The sequence below is a fragment of the Hibiscus syriacus genome, unplaced genomic scaffold (assembly GCF_006381635.1).
Source record: "Hibiscus syriacus cultivar Baekdansim isolate YM2019G1 unplaced genomic scaffold, ASM638163v2 tig00113719_pilon, whole genome shotgun sequence".
In the NCBI taxonomy this organism is placed as follows: Eukaryota; Viridiplantae; Streptophyta; class Magnoliopsida; order Malvales; family Malvaceae; genus Hibiscus; species Hibiscus syriacus.
Genome location: NW_024063467.1, coordinates 308,483 through 331,758, shown reverse-complemented (window position 1 = coordinate 331,758; position 23,276 = coordinate 308,483). Strand labels below are relative to the sequence as shown.

The window sequence follows — 23,276 nt, the reverse complement described above, 5'->3', positions numbered from 1 at the left end:
ATTAAACTTAGTTCATTGAGTTAAGAGAAAGAGAGAAATTTATCATGACGAATGGTGTGAATTTAAGAAATTGTATTAAAAATTTAAAGGATACAAAATTAAATAATTATATAAAAATACTTAAAATATAAAACAAATAAAATTTCTAGAATTACAATCGCAGTCCCAACACCTCTTGATCCATCCCTTATTTACACATTAAACTAGGATTGGTTTTCAATTCATTGGAATTTGAGCTTGTAGAAGAGAGATGAAAAAGGATAAAATCCAAAAGAGAAAGGAGAAAAGAAGAGGTGGTAAAGCTGGTGTGCATGGATTAGGTGGGAAGATTCATGCTACGTACGTCTAATTTTACTATTTGTGGAGCCAAAGCTGAAGCATGCATGCAGGCTACGGCTAAGACTTTGCTGCTTTAACCACCAAAACCCCCACTTTACAATAACCCTAGCTACTTCAAATTACAACATATTTTCTTATTATTTAAACAATAAAATCGATAAAAAATTATCATAAACATTATTATTTCTAGCGACTTTATTATTATTGGACGTTTTACCGGATTTAGTAAAGTGTTATCGATTTTGTTATTTTTTCTATCGATTTTATTATTATTGGACACTTTTACCGAAAATGTTAAAAAATGATATTTTAAATAAAAATAATAATATTTTAGATAAATATTTTACTGATTTTATTATTTAAATAATAACAAAACCGATTGCATCTTATTTTAGGTTCCTATGATTCCACTTTTTTATATTCTTTCTCCACTTTATCTTTAACTTTATACGACGTAAACGCCAGTTGAAAAGAATCTTAGAAAAAGTAAAAAAGCATAAAGTGTAGTAAATAATATGATTCCACTATGATTATTTTGATTTTATGTTACGGAAATATACATGGACCAGTGATAAATAGTTTTATATTACTTAAGTAGATATATAATTCAAATCTATGTATGCATAAAATTCTTGTCGAAAGTCTCACTCACCACAGTTAGGTGTACGATCCGACTCGGTCTGAATTAGTCAATACGAGACCTTAAGAACCGGAAGGGCAACAAAATATATATATACACACACAGGGTCGGCTCTAGGGGGAAGCACCTTGAGCAACCGCTCGGTGCTCTCAATTTTTTTGTATTTATAATTAGGGTCCTTAATTTTTGTAATTTCATAAAATGTTTAGTTTTGACCCTCTTTTTCCATTTCTCTTATTTATTCATTCAATTATAAATTAAAATTACTCATGTTTTTCTCTTTTTTCAAAACTTACTCATCAATATATGAAATATTCTTGAATTTTTAGTCTTCTTCATTCTCAATTTAAAAATAAGATAATATACAATTCTTTTTATTTATTTATTATTCAAAATCAAACTATGTATCATACATGCATTCAATTTTTTATTTATTTATTCTCTTTTAGTTGTATTTAAGGTGTTTTATTAATAAAATTAATCAAGGTAGACATATTGAAAATATCTAAAAAATACTGTGCGAGAGAATGAACAAGTGGTACGAAAATCTCCATAAATTTTGGAAAAAAATATAAATTACGTATTTAGTATCTAAATTATTAATTTTGGTATATTTTGGTTTTTAAATTTTATTTTTTAAAATAATAACTAAAATTTAGTTTTTTTTTCATTTCCGTACCCATCAATAAAAAATTTAATTTTTAATTTATTTTAATATTTGCGTTTAAAATTTAACTTTAAGTTTTGAGAAAAGTTATAGCCTAGATACTAAAACATACCAAAACTAATAGTTTTGGTACTAAACGTATTAAATTTTTAACGCGGTGTACTAAAATAAATTAAAAATTAAATATTATATATAATTTAATAAAATTAAAAATTTAAATACTAATACAAATTAAAACTAATAATTTGGATACTAAATTCGTAATGAGTGGAAAACCTAACCGATTAGAGGAATCACATCAGGGGAAGGAATAAATTTAAATATGAGAGAGAAGCTACAGTTCTTACATACATGTACAGTATAAGTTAGGCTTTGTAAATTTGAATTGTATTATATTTTCTTGTGATTTAAGTTTCAAGGTTTCGTCTAGATTGATTTGCGTTGTACATTTGACTTTGGTGGATGAATCTCCTAACAGAGGACTTTTGCACAAAGACTCGAACTCGATATATTGCTTAAGCGATATCAAACTACTTATCACTTGAATCCAACTCCCGTCAGTGAATTGCATTATTATATACTTATACAGTAAATTTAATTGAAATATACAAAAATGTTTCCTCAACCCTAGGCTAAAGAAATAAATTCTAACACAAATGAAATAGGTTTTTTGAATTCGATTTTAGAACTTGATTTTATCAATGGTTTAAACAATTTACAGCGAATTATTTATTTGATTTCTCGGGTAAAGTACATAAATGGTTCCCGATTATAGAATATTATTTTATTGAGTCATTTGATTATTAAAAGTTATAAAATGATCATCCGACTATAGGAAATTTCTTTGTCGAGTCCCTTGAATATTAAAAGTTACAAAATTGTCACAAATTATTCATTATGTTCCAAACTTGTTCTGTTCCATTAAAATGTTAACCTTGACTGAGATATTTTAAAATATGATTTTATAATCTCAAACAACTATCATATCTAAGTCAATGTGTTAACGTCCAGCTTACATTACTGTTAAGTTTTTAACAAAAAATGATGAGTTTTGAACATATATGAATAGTCGAGTGATCATTTTGTAATTTTTCATAGTTGAGGGACTCAACAAAGCAACTTCTTATAGTTGATGGATCATTTTATAACTTTTAATAGTCAAATGACTCAATAAAACACTATCATATAGTTGACGAACCATTTGTGTACTTTACCCTATATTTTTATATTTGATCATCGACCTTTAATTTTGATTTTTTGACCTTTTTAAAGAAAGAAAAAACAATTTTGATATAAAAAAGTACATATATTCTATCACTTCAATTACAATTAAAAGGCAAAATGATAACTTTTGCCATTATAGTAGACTCAATTTATCAGTTTTGTCCTTATCGTATTTTCCCATTAATTTAACCCTCGAAGTTGCTCAATTGCATCATTCTGTAACCTACTCTTAACTTAAAACCGCAAATTATAAATCATAAACCATAACCCTACAACCTTTAAACAATAAGCCCTATACCCTAATCTATAACTTAAGGTTTATAATATAGAGTTTTAAGTTAGAGGTAGATTATAGAATGATATCAAATGATTAATTGTTATCTTTAAAAAATTATTACATTGTATTTATCTCGAATTAACAAAGAAAAAGTGTTACTCAATGGCGGGAAATTCAAAATGCAAATATAATTAATTATAGCTATATATATATAAAGAAAGAAAGTCAAATGCAACAATTAATAAACTAATTTAATTGAGACCATTTATTATTTTAATTCTGTAGGGTTGTTTAGTTACAAGTTCTAATATTTATGATGATGTTGTGGATACAAGAAAGACTCATATTATATCACTTTTTGAAAGAATGATGTCATTGTTCTTTATTATTATATTTGTCGTATGTTAATATAATAATATTTGTATCTATAATAATATTTATCAGACATAGTCAGATTTTTATGTTACTTTATTTATTAAAATATTTATTTTTAATGAAGACGATATATATTTTCTATTTGTATTTGTAGTATTTTTTAAAGGTTATATTTGATAATGTATCTTGACGTTTATTTAGTTATCTTATTTATTTATTTTTAATTTAAATTTTAGGTTGATTTTCTCGTATTTATAGATGTTCCCAGTATTTGTCTCAAACATGTTATGTTTAAGTTGTGATAAAATTAATTGTCAGTACGTCATCGTTGTTAAATTTATATTCATTTTTATGTTAATACTAATGATTTTATCATGTTTGTTTGTATTTACTATTTTTTTTAGAGTTTTTCGATTGAGTTGTAAATTTTCTTTTGTATGATTTATTAATAAAAAAATTATTTTTGAATAATCATATTTTTATTGTTTGACGGCTAATTTGTGTTCTTTGACGACTTTGAGTTTTTTGCTGGTGATCGAACTCGTGACCTCTCAAAATAGCAATGATTATTTTAATCATTGAGGTAAGTTAGTTCGTGTTTATTGAAATAATTTTTTAATCTTCGTTTATAGATTTAACCTAATTTAACTCTGAATATAATTGAAATTTATGTAACTATTTGATACTGAAAATATAAGTTTTGATAATGATAAAGCAACAAAATTTGAAATAGAAATAGCTAGCGGGACGATGGGGTGTCGCCCTCTGAAAATTTAAAATTATCGTATATTTTAGATTTTTTATATATTTTCTATTGAAAATATATTTTCATCCCCTTACAATTTTATAAGTTCAAGTTCGCTCCGTGAAATTTTATAAATTCAAATTTATCCTCTAACACAAGCTCCTGCGTACGTCCGTGGACTGGGGTAGGCAGCTGAGGTGATATATATGTGTATATTAATGCATGGGAGATTCAGTATGAAACGCAAAACTTGGCATATTCCGACTACACAATATTCCTGATACCTGACTGGCTCTGAAATCCATATTGAATCAGTGAGTCCGCTGCTTATTTCAAATTCAAAGTGGTCCTGTGAGGTGCCATTACCTTATGCAACAACAAATGAGGTTTAATTAAAAAAAACATACGCAATATTGGACAAAACACCATGAGTTTTATGCATCGATCATCGTACAAATCTCAGTTAAACAGGGTTTACTGATGTTATTGTTTTTCTCTTTGTCTGTCTATCTTATCTCTTGGTGGGGCGAGGGGTGGTGGCCGTGTCAGTTGAGGTCGCATGTGCAGTGTTTTTGTTGTGTCGTCTGAAATGTCAAGAATGTGAAAATGAGCGGTGGGATGGACGGACAGATAGGGGTGGTGGTGTGGGGCAATGGGCTGCTCAAACAATTTGTCTCCATGCTTACGTGTAATAAACAAAAATGAGGTTGAGGGCCGAGCACTCCTTGTCTAAACGCCTAATAATACCGATCATGTACTTATCACTATGAGGGCCGAGTTCAGTTTTACAGACTATATTCAAAATTTGTGATTACTATTTTTTTTAGTGTTAAAAGGGTAATTTTTTCTCCTGTAGTAGATTCGATTTATCAGTTTCGTCCCCATCGTATTTTCGCATCAATTTAACCCTTGAAGTTTCTAATTGCATCATTTCATATCCCACCCTAGTTTAAAACCCTAAATTATAAATCTTAAGTTAGAGTTTAGGGTTTTAAGTCAAGAGTAGGATATAGAATGATGCAATTGAGCAAATTCGAGGGTTAAATTGATGCAAAAATATGATACGAGAGAAAGTGATAAATTGGGCCTACTACATGGGCAAAAGTTACCCTTTTGCTTTTTTTTTTATTGATCTGGAGTAAGTATATGATAATATTTGTTCAATGATAACTCTCAACTATTTGATATTGAACATTCACAACCCTGATATTATTGGTACTAGAACTCGAGACCTCGATGAATAACAATAATTCTTTTACTACTAACGTCACTTGATTCGTGGAAAAACTGAAATTACTATTTTTAATATTACTAGTTTTAGGATTCAAATTTTGAGTTGATAAAACACAGTGTAACGTTGTTTATCACTCCATGCATTATTCCCTAACTTTGTTTCAAGCATGCTTTTGTTCCTTGTTAAAAGCTCAAACATAAAAAGGGGCTTAAGTCGGGTTGGTGTGTGAGAGTTAGATTTTACGATTTATATTTAGAAGGGTAAAGTACACAAATGATCCCCTAACTATAAGACATTGTTTTGTTGAGTTACTCGATTATTAAAAATTACAAAATAGTCCTATGACTATAGGATGTTGATTTGTTAAGTCCCTCGACTATTAAAAGTTATAAAATGATCACCCAACTATTTATTATGTTCTAAACTCGTCATTTTCCGTTAAAAATCAACGACAATATGAGTTGACTGTTCATATATTTTCTGAGATATGATAGTCGATTGAGATTCTGAGATTGGATTTTATCATATCTCAGATAGTCGGTGGACTCAAAAGAGCAACATCCTACCGTCGGGGATCATTTTGTAACTTTTTATAGTCAAAGGACTTATCAAAACAACACCTATAGCCGGGGACGATTTGTATATTTTACCCTAATTAGAATTTATTATTATTATTATTATTATCAATTTAAAAGTTAAAATTCGGAGTCTATAAACATAGTCTTGGTTAACGTAAAGTTGGGCTTGGTAAAGTTATTTTGGGATTATCTAGCCCAAAAGCATTGACGCCGTTCTATAACGGTCCAAATATTTTTTTTAATATTAAAATTAAATAAACTAATTGCTTAAAAATACTTTGATTAGTATAAATTTCAAATTTATGTAATTAAGTATATTTAACCATATATTTTGATTAATTTCAAATTATTAGAGTGATTAATGTGATATTTTTATCTGATCATACATTTTATTTAAGTAAAAGGTGACACAAACCAATCAACATCGGTGATAAAATAATTATAATTATTTCTTGAGATCTCGAGTTTGAATATCAGGATTATCAAGGGTGTAAATAGAATTATCTATGAATGGATATGTAATGATTTTTTAATCAAAACGGATAAATATCAAAATTACACAAAAAAAATTCAGTTAAATATGTAATGTGACACATAAATTTAACTTTATGTAGTTATACATACAAACGATTATATTTATCCAATATAAAAATAAAATATATTATATAAATTAAAATTAAATATAAAAAACATAGATTAAATGTGTTATTATATTTGTTTTATTAACCGTCGTATTATATGTTGTCAAAATTTTCACAATTTTTTTAATTGAAATGACTATTTTATAGCTTCTTATAGTCGAGATGTAATAATAAAGTATTCTCTAATCGATAAATTATTTATGTATTTTACTCATTTATAATTTTAAAATAATATATTTAAAATTTTATAATACATTCATTCTTATAATTATACTAATATATTAGTATTAACATTTATAAATTTTAAAGGGTTAACTATATAATTGGTCATTTATATTTGTGCTTTATCCACTTTTCCTCATTAATTTAAAAAAAAACATAATATATGATCACTTTCGTTTTTATTTAGTTAATATGTGTTCACCATAAGTTAACTATCGTTAATAGTTAACATACGTTAGCGATTAACATATTAAGTTACGTAACATTTCGATATAATCACACATTTGGTCTTTATTATTTACATATTTTCTCAATTTAGTCATACTTTTAATAAATTAAAAATAAATGTAATACTCCAACCGAATTATGTCACGTATCAAAATATATGTTAAAATAGGATCAAAATATTTTTATGTTAAAATATTTTGAAGTTAAGATAGGATCAAAATATATTGAATTAAAATAAAATTAGTCTTCTAATCGAATGATGACACGTGATACAAGTGACACATAATATCATTCGATTGAAAAAATATTTTTTTTTATTTATTAAAAAATATGTAAAAAAAAAATCAAATACATAATTATACCAAAATAGTTAACAACAATTAACTAAACGAAATGAATATATATTATATTTTTAAAAATCAATAAAAAAAACTAAACAAAAACACAATCATAGATAATGAATCATACAGTTAACACATATTTTAAATCCATCGAATCCAGAGCTTTCCAACGTACACGTGGCACTACCACTGGCTCCGGCAGTGGCACTTTGTTTGCATCCATCGATTCTCTAAATTGATAGCCAAAGAAGGCAATGGGAGCTGCTTACTCTGTCAAACTCTCAGCTTAGAATTTTTCCTATTTTCTCTCCACGTTCAATGTTCCACTCAAATCTATATAAAACCAGACCGAACAAGCTCTCATTTTCCCATTGATTCATTCATTCTTTGAAGAAAAGGGTTAGCTTAGCAATGGCTTCTTGTTGCAATTCTTTGAGACTTGAAGGCACGTTTTCTTCGGCTTTTAGATCATCGAAATGATCATCAAATGCCATTTCGATTCCTTCTTCTTCTTTCTCTAATCTATATACCCATGGCTTCCCTCTAAAAAACAGCTCTTTTTCTGTTTCACACCCTCGTTCTTTTTCCATCGAAGTTTCTTCTTCATCCACCACCATTGCTGAGCCTGAAGGCATCAAGGTTGCATTTTTATCATTGTCTTTCTGCATTTTTTATTATTGTTTTTAAAATTATTTTGGTTATTGAAGTCTTAGTGTTGGGTTTTCTTCAACAGATAACTTCAGTTCCCACCAAACCGATTGAAGGGCAGAAGACTGGAACAAGTGGACTTAGGAAGAAGGTGGATTTTTATTGCATTTGCAGACGTTTCATTTTTGTTTGATGAATATTGAAATTGGGTTGGGATTCAATCGCTAAACAGAAAGTTCCATTTGTTGCAGATTAAAGTTTTTATGGAAGAGAACTCCCTTTCAAATTGGATCCAGGTTTGAATTTTTTCTATGTTTCTTCTTTTGGCATTCATTAGATTTGTTTTGGTGTTTAAAGGTATTTATGTACTGAACTCGTGTGTCTGCAGTCGTTTAATTCATTACCACCTGAGAATTACAAGAATGGGGTTTTGGTATTAGGAGGTGATGGTCGGTACTTTAACCGCGAAGCTTCGCAGGTCACTTTCCGAGCAGATTCTCGATTATCAGTGCATAGTTAAGACAATCTGGAACAGAACATACACACAAGTATGTACTTAAAAAAAACATTAGCCTCTTTGACTGACTTCTTGTAGTGTTTGAATTCGGACTGCAAATAATTATAAAAATTGCAGCTGGAAATGGAGTTGGAAAAATCTTGGTTGGCAGGTGAGAGTTCTGTCATTAGTGTCACCATTGTTCTAGGGACGAGTGATGAAACTTGAAATATGCCTTGAGTTGTCTTTCCCAGCTTTTGTTGTTTAGGCATTAATGAATTTTATTAAGGGATATAACTAAATGAAGGGTGGGGCGTACGCCTTTTACAAAATCACACCGGACTGATATAACTTTCCCCTGCTGTCAACATGCTGTTTATTTTCTTCAGAAAATGTAATCATCCCTTTTTTTTTTTTGGGGGGGGGGGAGGTTATCGAATAATTACACTTTGGGAGCCATGTAATTACATTTGCTGCTCCCGATAATACGCTGTCCAGTGGTATCTGTCTTATTTTGATCGCTTGACATTGCAAGGACGGTATCATGTCCACACCAGCTGTTTCTGCTGTAATTAGAAAGAGGAAGGCAAGCATGCTTCCTTTCATTTTGAATGGTATCAATGTTTTCCCAATTTATGTATTTTTATCTCTTAGTTAAACAAATTTTCCCCCTTTAGGCCAATGATGGATTTATTATGAGCGCAAGCCATAATCCAAGAGGCCTTGAATATGACGGAGGTATCAAGGTTTATTCCTAATGCACCTTAGGCAACATATCTGGTTAAATTATGATATCTATTTTCCATTTAATGAAATATGACACTTCTACATTACTTTCGACTTCAGTGTATAGCCTTGACTTTTAACTTCCATTGTGTTCGTCTACTTGTTTTATAGTTTAATTACAACTGTGGGCAACCTGCACCTGAATCCATCACCGACAAGATATATGGGAATACTCTTTCTGTAAGTACTGCATGTCAATGTTATGTATTATATATATTATACTACATTTTTAGATTTGCGATTACCTTAATATTGGAGTCAGTTATGACCTTAGTTTCACACAATCACTCTTGCATTTCTGTCAATGGTCGTTTTGTTTTGGTCGGATATTTCATCTGTTTGTGTTCAACTGAAGAGAGAGGGAGTGTGTTGCTGCTGTTGTTTTTCCCTTTTTTTTCACGTGTGAGCGAATGGCTGCTTGATATCTGAGAATGGAAATGCTGTGCAGATTTCTGAGATTAAAATGGCTGAGATTCCTGACGTCGACATTTCTCACACTGGAGTTACCAACTATGGAAACTTCACTGTTGAGGTTATAGATCCAGTGCTTGACTATTTGGAATTATTGGAGGTGAGAGAAAAAATTGACCACGTCATCTTATAATTTTGGATGAAACTTCATGCGTTTGTATCGTTGATACTATGGGGTTATACGCAGAGTGTGTTAGATTTCCAGGTGATCAAAAGTTTTCTCACGAGATCAAACTTCAGGTATAACTTCTGCCCTTGCCTAAGCAGGAACGGGTGTCGCTGTCGGCTGTATTAGGTTGCTCCTAGCTTGTTTGGTATTTGTTTAACTCCGACATTGTTGCCTGCCATGAAGTAGAACATGCTAGAAATGGCCATGAAAAAGTTCAGATACATGTCATAGTATCCCTATAACATTCCTAACAAATTTCATCACAATCAACTCATTTTTTAAATGGATCTTCCATTCGAATATGCTTGAAAAACGTAAGATACAGTAACTAATTTTTTACTGTGTTGGGTGTTGCTTTTTAGGTTTGCATTCGATGCCATGCATGCTGTTACTGGTACTTATGCAAAACCCATATTTGTCGACAAGGTTGGGGACCACCTGGTATGCAATGCATGTCAAACATCTGAAAAATACTATTTGACCTAATTGTTAATGAACTTGTAAGCCATGTCATGTAGGATTCTATATCGAATGGAGTGCCTCTTGAGGATTTTGGACATGATCATCCGGATCCTAATCTTACGTAAGATAGTCACTAGTTGCTATGTGCTAAAAATGTGGATTCCATTTCCACAATTAAATTGTACCACTTTCTAACCTGTATGACAAAACAGGTATGCAAAGGATTTGGTCAATACCATGTATAGTGGGGATGGACCTGATTTTGGAGCAGCAAGTGATGGTAAAGAAATCGTAAATTTTTTTTTTTGGCGTGTGATTTGGCATTACGAAGGACCTTAACTTACAACTTCTGTTTGATTCTGTTGTAGATGTGTATTTTATCATATATTCTCATTATCGAGCCTACTCCAAACTTGTTGAACAAAAGTTGATTGTATTTCATTAGAAAAGGTAGAGTTGATACTCTTATAATTTAATCACAATCAAGTTGTTTTCTCTTCACTCGGGGCACGGCGACAGAAACATGATTCTAGGTAGAAAGTTTATTGTTACTCCTTCAGACTCCGTTGCGATTATTGCTGCAAATGCACAAGAGACAACATACTTCCAGGGTGGTCCTAAGGTACGAAATTCTTGCAGCTTTTCTTTTCATGTTTTCTAAACCAATGATACTCTTTTCTCACACTTTCAGGGTTTTGTTCGATCCATGCCGACCAGCGGTGCTCTTGATAGAGCTGCCAAAAAATTGGGACTTACTTTTTTTGAGGTAAGCACTATTCTCAACTTACGTGTTCTAATAACCTAAGAAAACAGGGAAGGACGAAAATTTCCCGCGGGGGGTGGGGGCGGTTGGGGGGAAAGCGATTGTTTCCTAAGGGTAAGTTCTTCAAACTACTTGCGTTTTATGGAAACGGTTCCTCATTCATGATGCTTTTGGATGGCAGGGCTGTATTAGCATGGCTCTCAATTATCGCGTATCGAAACAAAGATAAGAAACCGGGGGAGAAATTGGTGTCCGTCTCTGATGTTGTCAAACAACACTGGGCAACTTATGGAAGAAATTTCTTCTCCAGATATGATTATGAAGTAAGCATGATAGCTCCCTTACGGAACAAGATTTCATGAGTTTATTGTTTCTAACTCGGTTCAACTCGGGAATTCTTTGCTCTTGGAGAATGTATATATTCTCTAATTAATGTCTCTGTTCAGGAATGTGCATCTGAAGGTGCAAATAAAATGATTGAATACCTTAGAGATCTGGCCTCGAAGAGTAAGGCCGGTGAGAAGTATGGTAAGTTTGCGATCAAACCTTCTAGCTCCTGCATCGGCAACCGTCATCTCGGTAATTTGCTTCTGTTTGACAGTTTAAAATTCCGCATTGTAGGAAATTATGCCCTTCAATTTGCTGATGATTTCTCATATACTGATCCTACAAGTATTAGCACTCTACAAGTTCCATAGTCTTTGCTTGAAATCTGATCTCCGACATACTGCCGAACACTTAAAAGTCCTATACTTTGTGATTCTAATGTTTACTTGTGTCTGCTTTTCAGGTGGATGGGAGTGTGGCCTCGAAGCAAAGTGTTCGATTTGTTTTCACCGATGGTTCAAGGATTATATTCCGTTCATCGGTACATGCTCATACACTCTTTACTCATTCTGGTATGACTGATTCCATATACATACAGGGAACCGGCTCAGCTGGTGCCACCGTTCGAGTCTATATCGAACAGTTTGAACCAGATGCTTCTAAACATGACATGGATGCTACAAGTGGCATTGAAACCATTGATAGGTATGCTCATAAGCATTACGTAGTTTATGTGAAATATTTGAAGAAATAACTAATAAAGCATATAGTTAATTTATTATCTGCATTTATTCGATTCGGAATTTATCAGAACAAATCGGAACGGAATATATCCGGACAAGGCCTACACCATTCCTTAACAAGTACTGAAACTTATTGTTTACATCTCCAAGTGTAGCCTAGGAAGCAGATGAAATAAAATCTTTTAAGACCAAGAACAGTGCCTCAGCCTTAGCAGGCTGTGAAACATCCACTCCGTGATGCTCGCCGGCACGAAAATGGCTAACTACCTTTACACCCTTTTCTTCCATCAACTTGACTAGTCCGACCTGACGATCGATTAAAGGATCGCCATCGCAGCCAGTCACCAACACCCTCCATCCTATGGAAGCAAGGTTTTCCAAAAGCGTTGGCCCCTTGCCGGATGTTGGATTACAATACTCGTGATCACGGTCAGCACCAATCGGCAATGCCAATTCCCATGACAGGTCGCTCACTCCTGGTGGCAATACGGGATCGTTGACCAACCTTAACTCGGAATCAAAAGAACGGTTGGTGCAAAATTAGCCCTCGGATCTTCAAGGGTTCAAGCTCATCGGCTGCTTCTACTGCTGCACGTATACCGGCATGGTACACAATATTACCACCTGAACTAGTCCCCATAAGAGAACAAGTGTTGAAATCCATGTATTGTTTCAACCATTCTTCTTGCGTCGTTTTGATCCAATACAATGCTTCAACGGAATCATCGTAAGCCGCCGGAAGCCGATGCTCGGGAGCGAGACGATAGTCAACGGACACAACGATGGCTCGGAGCTGCAACGCCATATTCGAGCAAAAAACATGGAAACCTGTCGTCGACACGCTACACTGGATAAATCCTCCCCCGTGGAAGTAAACTATGACGGGCAACTTGTTTGAAGTACCAAGCAGCTGCTGCCGGGGCAAGAATATGCGAGCCCATGTGCTTTTTGACTGGTTGATAGTGATGTCTTTGGAGAGAACCGGGACAGGTTGATCCTGATCGGGTGTGGCCGGCGTGTTGGAAAACCGATTTGGGTTGCGCTTAAGCGAACCATCGGGGTTAAGACTGATTTCGAGTAACTTGTAGGGATCATTCGAAGGAGGGGTTCCTTTTGTTTGATCCGACATTAGCAGAGTAGTTGGACGCGTTTATTTTGCTCTGGTTTTCAACGTTTGGTGTTTCACCTCTATATTATGACCAAATTATGAATATAAATAACTAAATAAGAGATATTGCTTGGCCAAGAAGCTGTGTTCATGGTATATCAGTAGAATGGCCATGTTTGTCAAACAAGTTTCCATTTTATAATTGGAAATCCATGCAAGTAGACGTAGTTGACATTTCGGGACAGCACATAGGGAAGTTGGAAGGAAGCTTCATTTCGGCTCTTTCATGGTTGACTTTCTCTTAAACTAATAGCATGAAACCAAACGAACTCGATAGTAAAGAAATCGTTGTTATTTTCGAGGTCTGGGTTCGAGCACCAAGAATGACAGGATGCAAATGTTCAATGTCAAATAATTAAATATTATCTTTGAACATATAGTACATATTTACCTCAGATTAATCAAAAAAAACTCTTAAACTAATACTACACGCCCTCAGAACTTCGACGCCTCAAACCGTCGGAATATCATAGTCAATGTCTGACGGGTCGTGCTACCTTAGACGCTTCTTGACGCTTCTCGATCTTCTTGCGACTAAGTAAGCTTTACCCAGCCTAGTGAGCATGCAAACTCACAAAGGTTGGAACTAAACCCTTAAGGCTTGAATTGCGAAAGCTTTAACATCAAAGTGGCTACTCCGAGCCACCCAGGTCAAACTATCGTGCGAAAATGCAAACACGAGCGTGGCTACTCCTGGCCACCAAAATAAGTAACAACACAAAGAGAACAAAGAACCTAGAGACTTTGTAAAAGTGGATTCTTAGCCCAAAGTGGATTCAGAAACCCGATTTGATAGTCCCCAAATCATTCAAAGGGTTCTATTCATATAGAATTTTTTTTCATCCCGATAATTGCGAATGGAATAAATTAAGTTTGAAATATCATCTTTTTCTCTATAATATTCGATCCATATTAATCGATCAATAGATCAGATATCAATGATTGTACCCAAAAAAATAGTTTTTTCCATCATTCTACGAATAACTATTATTAAATTAACTTTTATAAAATATTTTCATTAGTTTGTAGCCTAAAATCTATAATAATTATGCAAAGATACCTTAAAAAATAAGCCTAGGGGGCAACTTTTTACGAGGATTCCTTTAAGAATGAGAGGGGTGCGTTCCAATAAATAAGCTGCCCAACAAAGTTGCTACAATACAAAAGTGTCTTTCATCGTGTACCCCCACATTCAAGCAACACCCAACCTTTAAGTGTTCCATTATAGGACAGGGCTCAAAGAGTGTTTCAACCACTTGTGATTCGAGATGATCCCATGATTGTTCTCTGATACGAGGATCTGGGCTCGTGTTTTGAGATTCTCTTAGGTTTATAAGAAGAAGACGAATGGCAGGAGACTTCGTTTCAAGAAGATAATATAATATCGATGTGTTGATCCCCAAAGTCATTCATATTATTAGTAATGATAAGGTTGAGCGTTCAATCGAGTCGAGTCGAGTCAAATAAAAAAAATTCGAGTTATCGAGTTGACGTGTCCTATTTTACAACTCGGAGTTGACTTGAAATTTTTTCGAGTCGAATTACTCAAGTTTTTCCATAAAAAATATTTTTTTCATTAAAACCGGGGCTCGTTAAAAGCCCCTTCTTATCCAAGTCATGCCGAGCAAAACCAAAGACAGCGGAAGTAAGAAAAAGAATACCCCGATATATATTAATAACTAAATCGAACAAATCTACAGTAGAATTTAGAAAATCCAACATCATAAAATGATTAAAAAAATTATTTAGCACCAACAATTCAAGGTTTCAAGTGCAAACTCGGTCCTCTGCAAATATATAGAAGCAAAAACATGCAACAAGAATTTCAAAATGGAAATGAAAGCTAAAATAACGTTCTTTTCACTACAAGGATCAATTCTAGGTAAAATGGCAGAGGAAAGACAATCTTATAGGTTTCAGTAATCTATAATAGAGTACCAAAATCCCAAATCTAAGTAGAACCCAGTAATAAAGTGGTCTAAGATGGTGTTCTCAAATCAAAATTTCTAAAAAAAGAAGACAATAAAATCCAGAAAATGTGTTCCTGAAGTTCAACAAGTGACCGAAAGAAGCAAGCTTGAATAATATCTTGGCACACCCAGAGACAGCTCTCAAAGCGTATACCACAATGAGATCCGGGAAATAAAAACAAACCAATAATCCCACAACTGGAAAAAGATTAAAGTTTTCAAATATCCTAGAAATTTATGAGATAAAAAGTACCTGAATTCCAGCTGGAAAGTTGAAGACGGATGATTTCCCGATTTCTTCTCAGTTGAAATCCTTAGCAGAATAAGCTCAAAACTCTAAGCTGACCACCAACAAGGCATAACTTGGGTATGAGAGAGATGTACGGTAAAGATGGAAAAGGAAATCAGAATCAAACATATTTGATTTGGGAATTTTGTTGTGAGGTTGCGCCTGCTGCTAAGGATTTTGATTTTGGTTTGAGCTTGGAGGTGGAGGATACGCGTGCTTCTAGCCCAGGGTGAAAAAACAGACTTAACAAAATAAGGGCTAAACGACGTAGTTTAAGCATTTAAACTTAAATATCAAAACGATATCGTTTTAAAATTCGGTTTTTCGAGTTGGAAAAATTTGAACTCGAATCAAACTCGAAAATCAAATTAAAAATTCGAGTTGACTTGAATAATTTGAAATTGAAACAAATCAATTTTTCAAGTTGAGTCTTGCTCACAAGTTATTGGTCTATAAAGTGATACCGATTGTATAAAACCAGATCCATAATGCTCGATAGTTGGTCCGTGTTACTGCAAAGATCATAAACAAGTTATGATAGCAATGTTGAAGATCAGAGCTGAGTGCAGTTGTAATGGAAGACACAATGGCCCCATGTGGAAGGCACTTTGCCCTTAGGAACCCATGCCAATGTAACATCAATGGAGACGGACGACATACAAGCACGAAAACTCTAGTATGTATATATATATATGTGTGTATCTATGCAACTCAGTATTTGAGTTTCTAAGGTCTTAAAACCAGCTTCTGCGTCGTCACACTTCAATTACGTTAACAGATGAGCATCATCCATCCAACAAGTAAGTTTATGACGTATAAATGCATGTATGTATAAATATGTGTATGTATGTATATGAGTGTTGATGATATCCTTAAAAACAAAGTAGCACATGATAGCAAGTACACAAACTTTAACTTGATTTGATAACAAAGGACTGTATGGATGGCAGCCAGCCGCCATTTCTCTGCCAAAATGCCAGACAGAATTACCAGTAAGGCAGAAGACAGACAGACACTCCCTCCTGAAACATTAAAAATACCTAAAACCCTACATCATTAATTAATTGCTGTCCTACATAAAAAATGTTCTTAGGGAACTAGTAAGTGTAAAGATTGTTTGATCAGAGGGTGTTCGATTCAGTACGTTGCACTGGATGAAGCTGACTGCAACTGCAACAAGTGGTGGTAACAATCGGCTGCGGTCGGCCTTTGCTCAGGGTTCTGATCCAAGCATCTATTTTGCAACTCTCGCAGCATCTTGGGCAAATTCGTTAGCCCACAGGACTTGACCAAGTGGCCTACTCCCCACACGTCTACTTTCACCCCATGTAATCCTCGTCCCATCTCAGGCGGGTACCTCCCGCACGCGTCGACGACCGCAACCGGGTGTGGGTATATTTGCGGTGCACTGACCGCTTCGTCAAACCCGCCAATGAACCATTCGTTCTCGCTGTCGATCCGTCTCAGCACTTTGTCCCAGCACAGGTCTCGATGCATGAAGCTCAAGTCGTGTAAAGCTACCAATGCTTTGGTCACGTACTTGAGGGCTTCCACAAGTTGGTCACAGTTTAGCGGCTTGAATTTGCACCCTCTGGGCTTAAACGCCAATGTAGAATCCTCTCGTATGCCCGACAAATGAATTCAACGTGGGGATTCTATGATCCAACATGTGATCGTATATGTCTTTCACCGCCGTCCATTTTTTCTTGGTCGAGAACGATCTTACCACCGTGTTCGGTGTCATCTCGACAATGTTTCCGTTCCCCAAATCGATCCTTTCGAAATCGCTGAACGTGAATTGCTTGTACGAGCCAACATTACGGAGGTTGTTCAAGCATCGATCGGCCAGCAAAGGCAACAGGCCTGCTATCCTCCAACAAGGCACGAGGGCCTTTAGTCTCTCGGACGAGGATGATAGATCCACCGAATATAAATCCGTCAACATAATCCGATCTTGTGATCGTATCAATGCGCAAAAGGTTACCATGTACCTACAGCATAATAGCCTAGTACGTAGGGAAGATCCATGTAAGTCCATAAAAATTTCTCCACAATTGATGATGATGGGTCAAGCTGACCTTCCTCATGATCAATCTCCTCCCCCTCCACAAGCAATAATTTTAACAAAACCTGTTACATTCGGCCATTGATCCTGCAATGGCTGATCGGTTGATGGTGAAGCCGGTTTCCGGATAACAACAATTTCGACCGAACAAAATTTTGAGACAACCCTATTGATGCAATCATCCCAAAGGCCAATATAAGAGTCCCTGCCTGTGGTATAGCAGCACTGAGACTAGGGTTCGTGCGGATAATCGGCCCCAACAAATCATACACGATAGCCTACAATCCAACAGTTCATTAGAAGCAGTAAATAGAGCTTCTTTACCAGGTGGTAAATCTCGATAACATCTCTCTCAACGGAAACCGATATTCCTCCGGCGTGGCTCTTGCAAATGCCAAGAAAAGCTCGACCAAGCTCGGCAACGTCGGAGGAGGAACTCGAAGGCATGCCACGTAGTATTTCCGTAGGGTCTTGTAACTCCATCGGAGGCATTGCTGTGTGACAACAAGTAGCAAACAAAACATAATCTTATCGACGCATGCATGTTTCCTCAATTTTGAAATAGCATAAATTTCAATTGGGACTTACATCTGATAAAGGGTTCAACGAAAGGAGGCTGAGGTCTTTCAATGAACCTGGTATCATTAAAGAGGGTGACTTTAAGATACTGGAAAATGCTGTAGATTTTCAGAAAAATAACGTATTTTGTACCAGAAGTAGAAGATGAGCTGGAAATGGCTTTCTTCTGCCAAAGACTTTAACTTGCTGCCCGTCGAGGAATCTATCGACGGAGAAACCTTTTAACGGACCATCTTCGAAGGCTTCGATTGTACAAGCAACCATCCTTCATCGAAGAAAGTGAGTTCATCGGTGTTCAAAAAGCTCGAACCTTGAAGACTAACTCTTCCTCTATGATGCTCACCTTCTTCTGCCCATAAATTCACCGACTCCTCCCATGTCATTCTTATCTTCCCAATCCTACGAGCTCCTTCGAGATGAAGAAGAAGAATGATAGCCGCCAACACCAACGTCGACTAGCGAAGTGTCGAACCCTAACAGATTCGTCGCCGACATCAGCTGTTTCGTCCTCACTGGGAAAAAAAACCAAACATTATAACACCAACTCCATGCTTCATAAGTAGAAGAAAAGATGGTTTTCACTTACCAGAGAGGAAGTTCTTTGAAAGGAGGGGGCATAGGCAAAGCTCTGAAGCCTCGAGCATCATCGCCGGTGAAGCTCTCATGCGAGGTCCCATGAACTGAGACAACTCCTCGAAGACTTCTTCATCGAAAGAAGCTGGTAATCGATGGAGTTTCCTCTCGTAAGGTGAAAGTCTGAAGTAACTTTTACCGACTTGTTCTTTTCACCTCCTCTTTCCCATTCGTACACTTTCCATGTTTGTTCAGAAACTCAGCCACTTCCTTATCTTTATCAGCCCTGGTTTTTCCCCTCGTTTGTTGTACTGCAACATCGACTCTCGAAGAAGAACCAGAAGCATCCGACCCACCGCCGAGATACTGAACCCTCCAAGCCCTAGCTAACCACAACATTTCATACGGTTTCCAAACGGGACTCACGTATTCCCCTTCCTGAACTGATGATGAAACTGCTGATCCCCTTCCGGCTTGCTCGTTTCTTGGCCACCTGAGTCTTGGAAGGGAGAGGACTGCGCGTGGAGAAGCGGTGTCGGATGATGAACAGGCGGCGACACGTGGTTGAGTCTGCGATGGACTTGATTCGGCGCCAATTAGTTTCCATTGTCCGGCACTAACACACAACCACCACTGTTATATCGCTGTCTCTTGGGATTCAGATTTCCAGACTCGAACTGCTGTTGTTCAAACGTAGAAGAAGGTAATAAAGGCGCGGATATGAAAGGTGGTGGTCCAGTAGCCGTGACCACAACACCACCACCCGATGACGCCTGCTGTTGTAGATGCTTCTGTTGCTTCGATTCCGAGGATTCCTCGAACGACTCTCTTGGAGAAGACGACAACTGTTGTTGCGGTGTTTGCTTTTGGGTACCATCTCCTTTCGTGTCACCCATCATGAACAAGAAACACACAGAGAGACAGAGAGAGAGAGAAGAAATGCTTAGACAAAAACCAGAACAGGAACAAGAAGACCATTACATGGGAACTAGGCTGTTGTTGTTGGTACTAGGACACGTGTTGAGTCTGCGATGGACTTGATTCGGCGCCAATTAGTTTCCATTGTCCGGCACTAACACCACAACCACCACTGTTATATCGCTGCTCTTGGGATTCGATTTCCAGACTCGAACTGCTGTTGTTCAAACGTAGAAAGGTACATATAAGGCGCGGAATGAAAGGTGTGGTCCGTAGCCGTGACCACAACACCACCACCCGATGACGCCTGCTGTTGTAGATGCTTCTGTTGCTTCGATTCCGAGGATTCCTCGAACGACTCTCTTGGAGAAGACGACAACTGTTGTTGCGGTGTTTGCTTTTGGGTACCATCTCCTTTCGTGTCACCCCATCATGAACAAGAAACACACAGAGAGACAGAGAGAGAGAAAAATGCTTAGACAAACCAGAACAGGAACAAGAAGACCATTACATGGGAACTAGGCTGTTGTTGTTGGTACTAGATAATTTGGTGTGTTTCAATGGAGTGCTTATTATCTTCTTCGTTGGGATGTTTGTGCTTGGAATATTTGATTGCCACTTATCTCTGAAAGGGAAAGTTGAAACCTAAATTCAAGAAAAGGTTAAATTATACTTAGTATTTGATTATCAGTTTTAATCCATTTAAATACGTAAACTTTCTATTTCAAAAAAATAATGTTAAATTTTTAACGGGAAACTAAAATGAAACAAAAATTAAATGTTTTATATTTTTAAAAAATTAAAGGTTGTGTACTAAACGAACCAAAACTAATAGTACGTGCACAAAACATATAGTTTACCCTTATATTTTTATATTTACCATAATCAGTTGTTCTAGTGAGATAAATAAATATCTCTTAAGCATATGGGGATTAAAATCTTGATGTTTAAGAAGGAATAATTGCGTTGGGAGGGTCGCTCTGCCTTTATAAAACCATATGAATTAATCGACAAATAGATCGAACATCGATGATTATACTAATTAAAAATCTTTTTCTTAAACTTAGTAAACTTTTTTTTAAAATTAGTAACATTTTTATTTTTATCCTTTTGATGATATATACAATATCCTGCAATGTGACATATTCGTAGATAGTCCTATCATAAATATTTAAACTGACCAAAATTCAAGTTCAGGATTAATGTGGAAAAAACATTTAAGGACTAAAATGAGATGAAAACCTAAATCCAGGGACTAAATATAATTTTCTGTGAATAAATACAAAGTAAGGGGTGGGGACCGAGGTTGTGAGAGGGATTGTCAACTGTCATGCATGATTTGTACATCAACTGCAACACGCGGCTCCCAGAACAAAAAAGAGTATCTGAACATTGTCTTCTCGGACCATTTAATATGTTTTTTCTTCTTCTTCTTAATTGACGACAGGGAAAGGAGAGGGTTGAAGCGCCCCCGCGTCGTGTGAGGGCGGCGACTCCGAGTTTACGGCGGCGCATAGAATTTTGGTCGCCGAGGTATCAATATTTGTAATGGAAGATGCTCTGTATTTCTCATGGGAAATACAGACTTATTTATGAAGATGGTATATGTAATCATAATGAGATAAATTTATTAATATTTAAGTAATTAAAAAGACATAAAAAATAATAACTTTATTGACTACTAAAAACAATAAAGGATCTCTAACTTTCATAAAAAATAATATGAAAGGAATTAAAAAAATATTCGTTCGATTCATATATTAACACCAAATGTAACATTATCATATTATTAATAATTTATTAAATTCAAAAATAAAATAAAATTAAGTGTTTAAATTATACCTCGAAAAAAAATTTAGTACATAGAGATTTTTTCACAATAAATAGGTGTCTAATATTACCAATGTTATATTTTTAGATGCCTAGATGTTAAATGTAGTTAAAAACCTCGTTAAATGTAATTAAAAATCTCGTTAAATGACATGTGTCACGTTCTGGTAATTTTATAATTTATTTAAAAAAAAAAAAGATTTTTGTAAGAAGAAACCAAGACAACAATCAGCGCGCCTCGCTCCCCTTTCCCCCTTCCAAAGTCACGACTAGCCAACTGTGACCATCACCGTCATTATCATCAGTACCGATGTCGACCTTCGATCAAACTTCTATTGGCATTTTGTCGTAAGCTGTCACCGTTTGTCGTACAGAAGCATTCATAGGTTCATCGAATTATAAGTCATTGTTGTCGTTCTTCATCTATTATGACCCATTTCGATGTTCCTAAGTCACATTGCTGCCATTATTCGAACCACATTGTAATTATTATCAAAGCTTAATCGTTCAGGGACGATGATGATGACCAGAGATGATTGGTAATGGGTTGAAATGAGAAACTTTTATTTTTTTTAGGGTTTTTATAATTTTAGTAAATTTTAAGGTTTTTTTAAATAATTTAATTTTTATTAAAAAATAATATTTTTATTATTAAAATAAAAAATATAACAATAGACTCATAAAAATATAACCGAAAAAAAAGTTAAACACATATATATTTTTTTTAAATACTTTACACGTCAAAATGTTTTTCGAAATCTAATTTAATGAATTATTTTTTATATAAACCCTAAAATTAATTTAAAGAGGCATCGACACCTACAAAAATTTGCACAAACCGTTTGCATGGGAAAACACAGAATGATAAGTAAAGGACATGTGAGGGTCTACTTGAAAGCCCTAGGTTCTCGTAGGACGGCTCATGTCCTTTATCAAGCCTACCTAGCTTCTCCAGCTAAGTCTCTGTCGTCTTTTAACTGTCCCCCTCTACTACCCTACACATGCAAATGCCTTTCATTATCCACACTTCCTGCAGGCATAATAACTCAAGTTTGTTTACTCCTCCTAATCTCAATTATGTTAAAAAAGGTCCTTTAATACTCAATCTACCAATCGGGGGAGACCATTTGTCGGCTTAAATCCCCAAAACATGTACTTAATACTCACTTTTTACGACATTTATTTAAAATTACAATTGTTTTTAATTGTATGATCTTTTTAAGGTTGGGGCCATTATGAATTCTCACCATTAAAAGTGCCCCGCAATGACATATTTTGGTAGACCATAAGTGGGAAGCGTAGCACGTTTGTTTCGCTTGAATTGAAAAGGAATCGACACTTCGTTTATTTTTCCAAAGGATAAATTATGTTACTCCTCACTTAACTTTACAATCTCTCCTATTTTATTCTTCTATTTTATTCATTGACTTTTAATTTTTTTATCTATTCACTAAACTTTTAAATTGCTACCGTTTTCATCACTATAAATTATTTTTTTATTATTTTAA

At 34.9% G+C, this 23,276-nt stretch overlaps 3 pseudogenes; 1 reads left to right on the top strand and 2 right to left on the bottom strand.

Annotated features, from left to right (window-relative positions):
• Positions 1-7,790: 7,790 nt before the first annotated feature.
• Positions 7,791-12,004, top strand: LOC120186738 (annotated as a pseudogene).
• A 513-nt stretch (positions 12,005-12,517) lies between these two features.
• LOC120186666 lies at positions 12,518-13,550 on the bottom strand (annotated as a pseudogene).
• Positions 13,551-16,940: 3,390 nt separating this feature from the next.
• LOC120186737 lies at positions 16,941-19,916 on the bottom strand (annotated as a pseudogene).
• Positions 19,917-23,276: the final 3,360 nt, after the last annotated feature.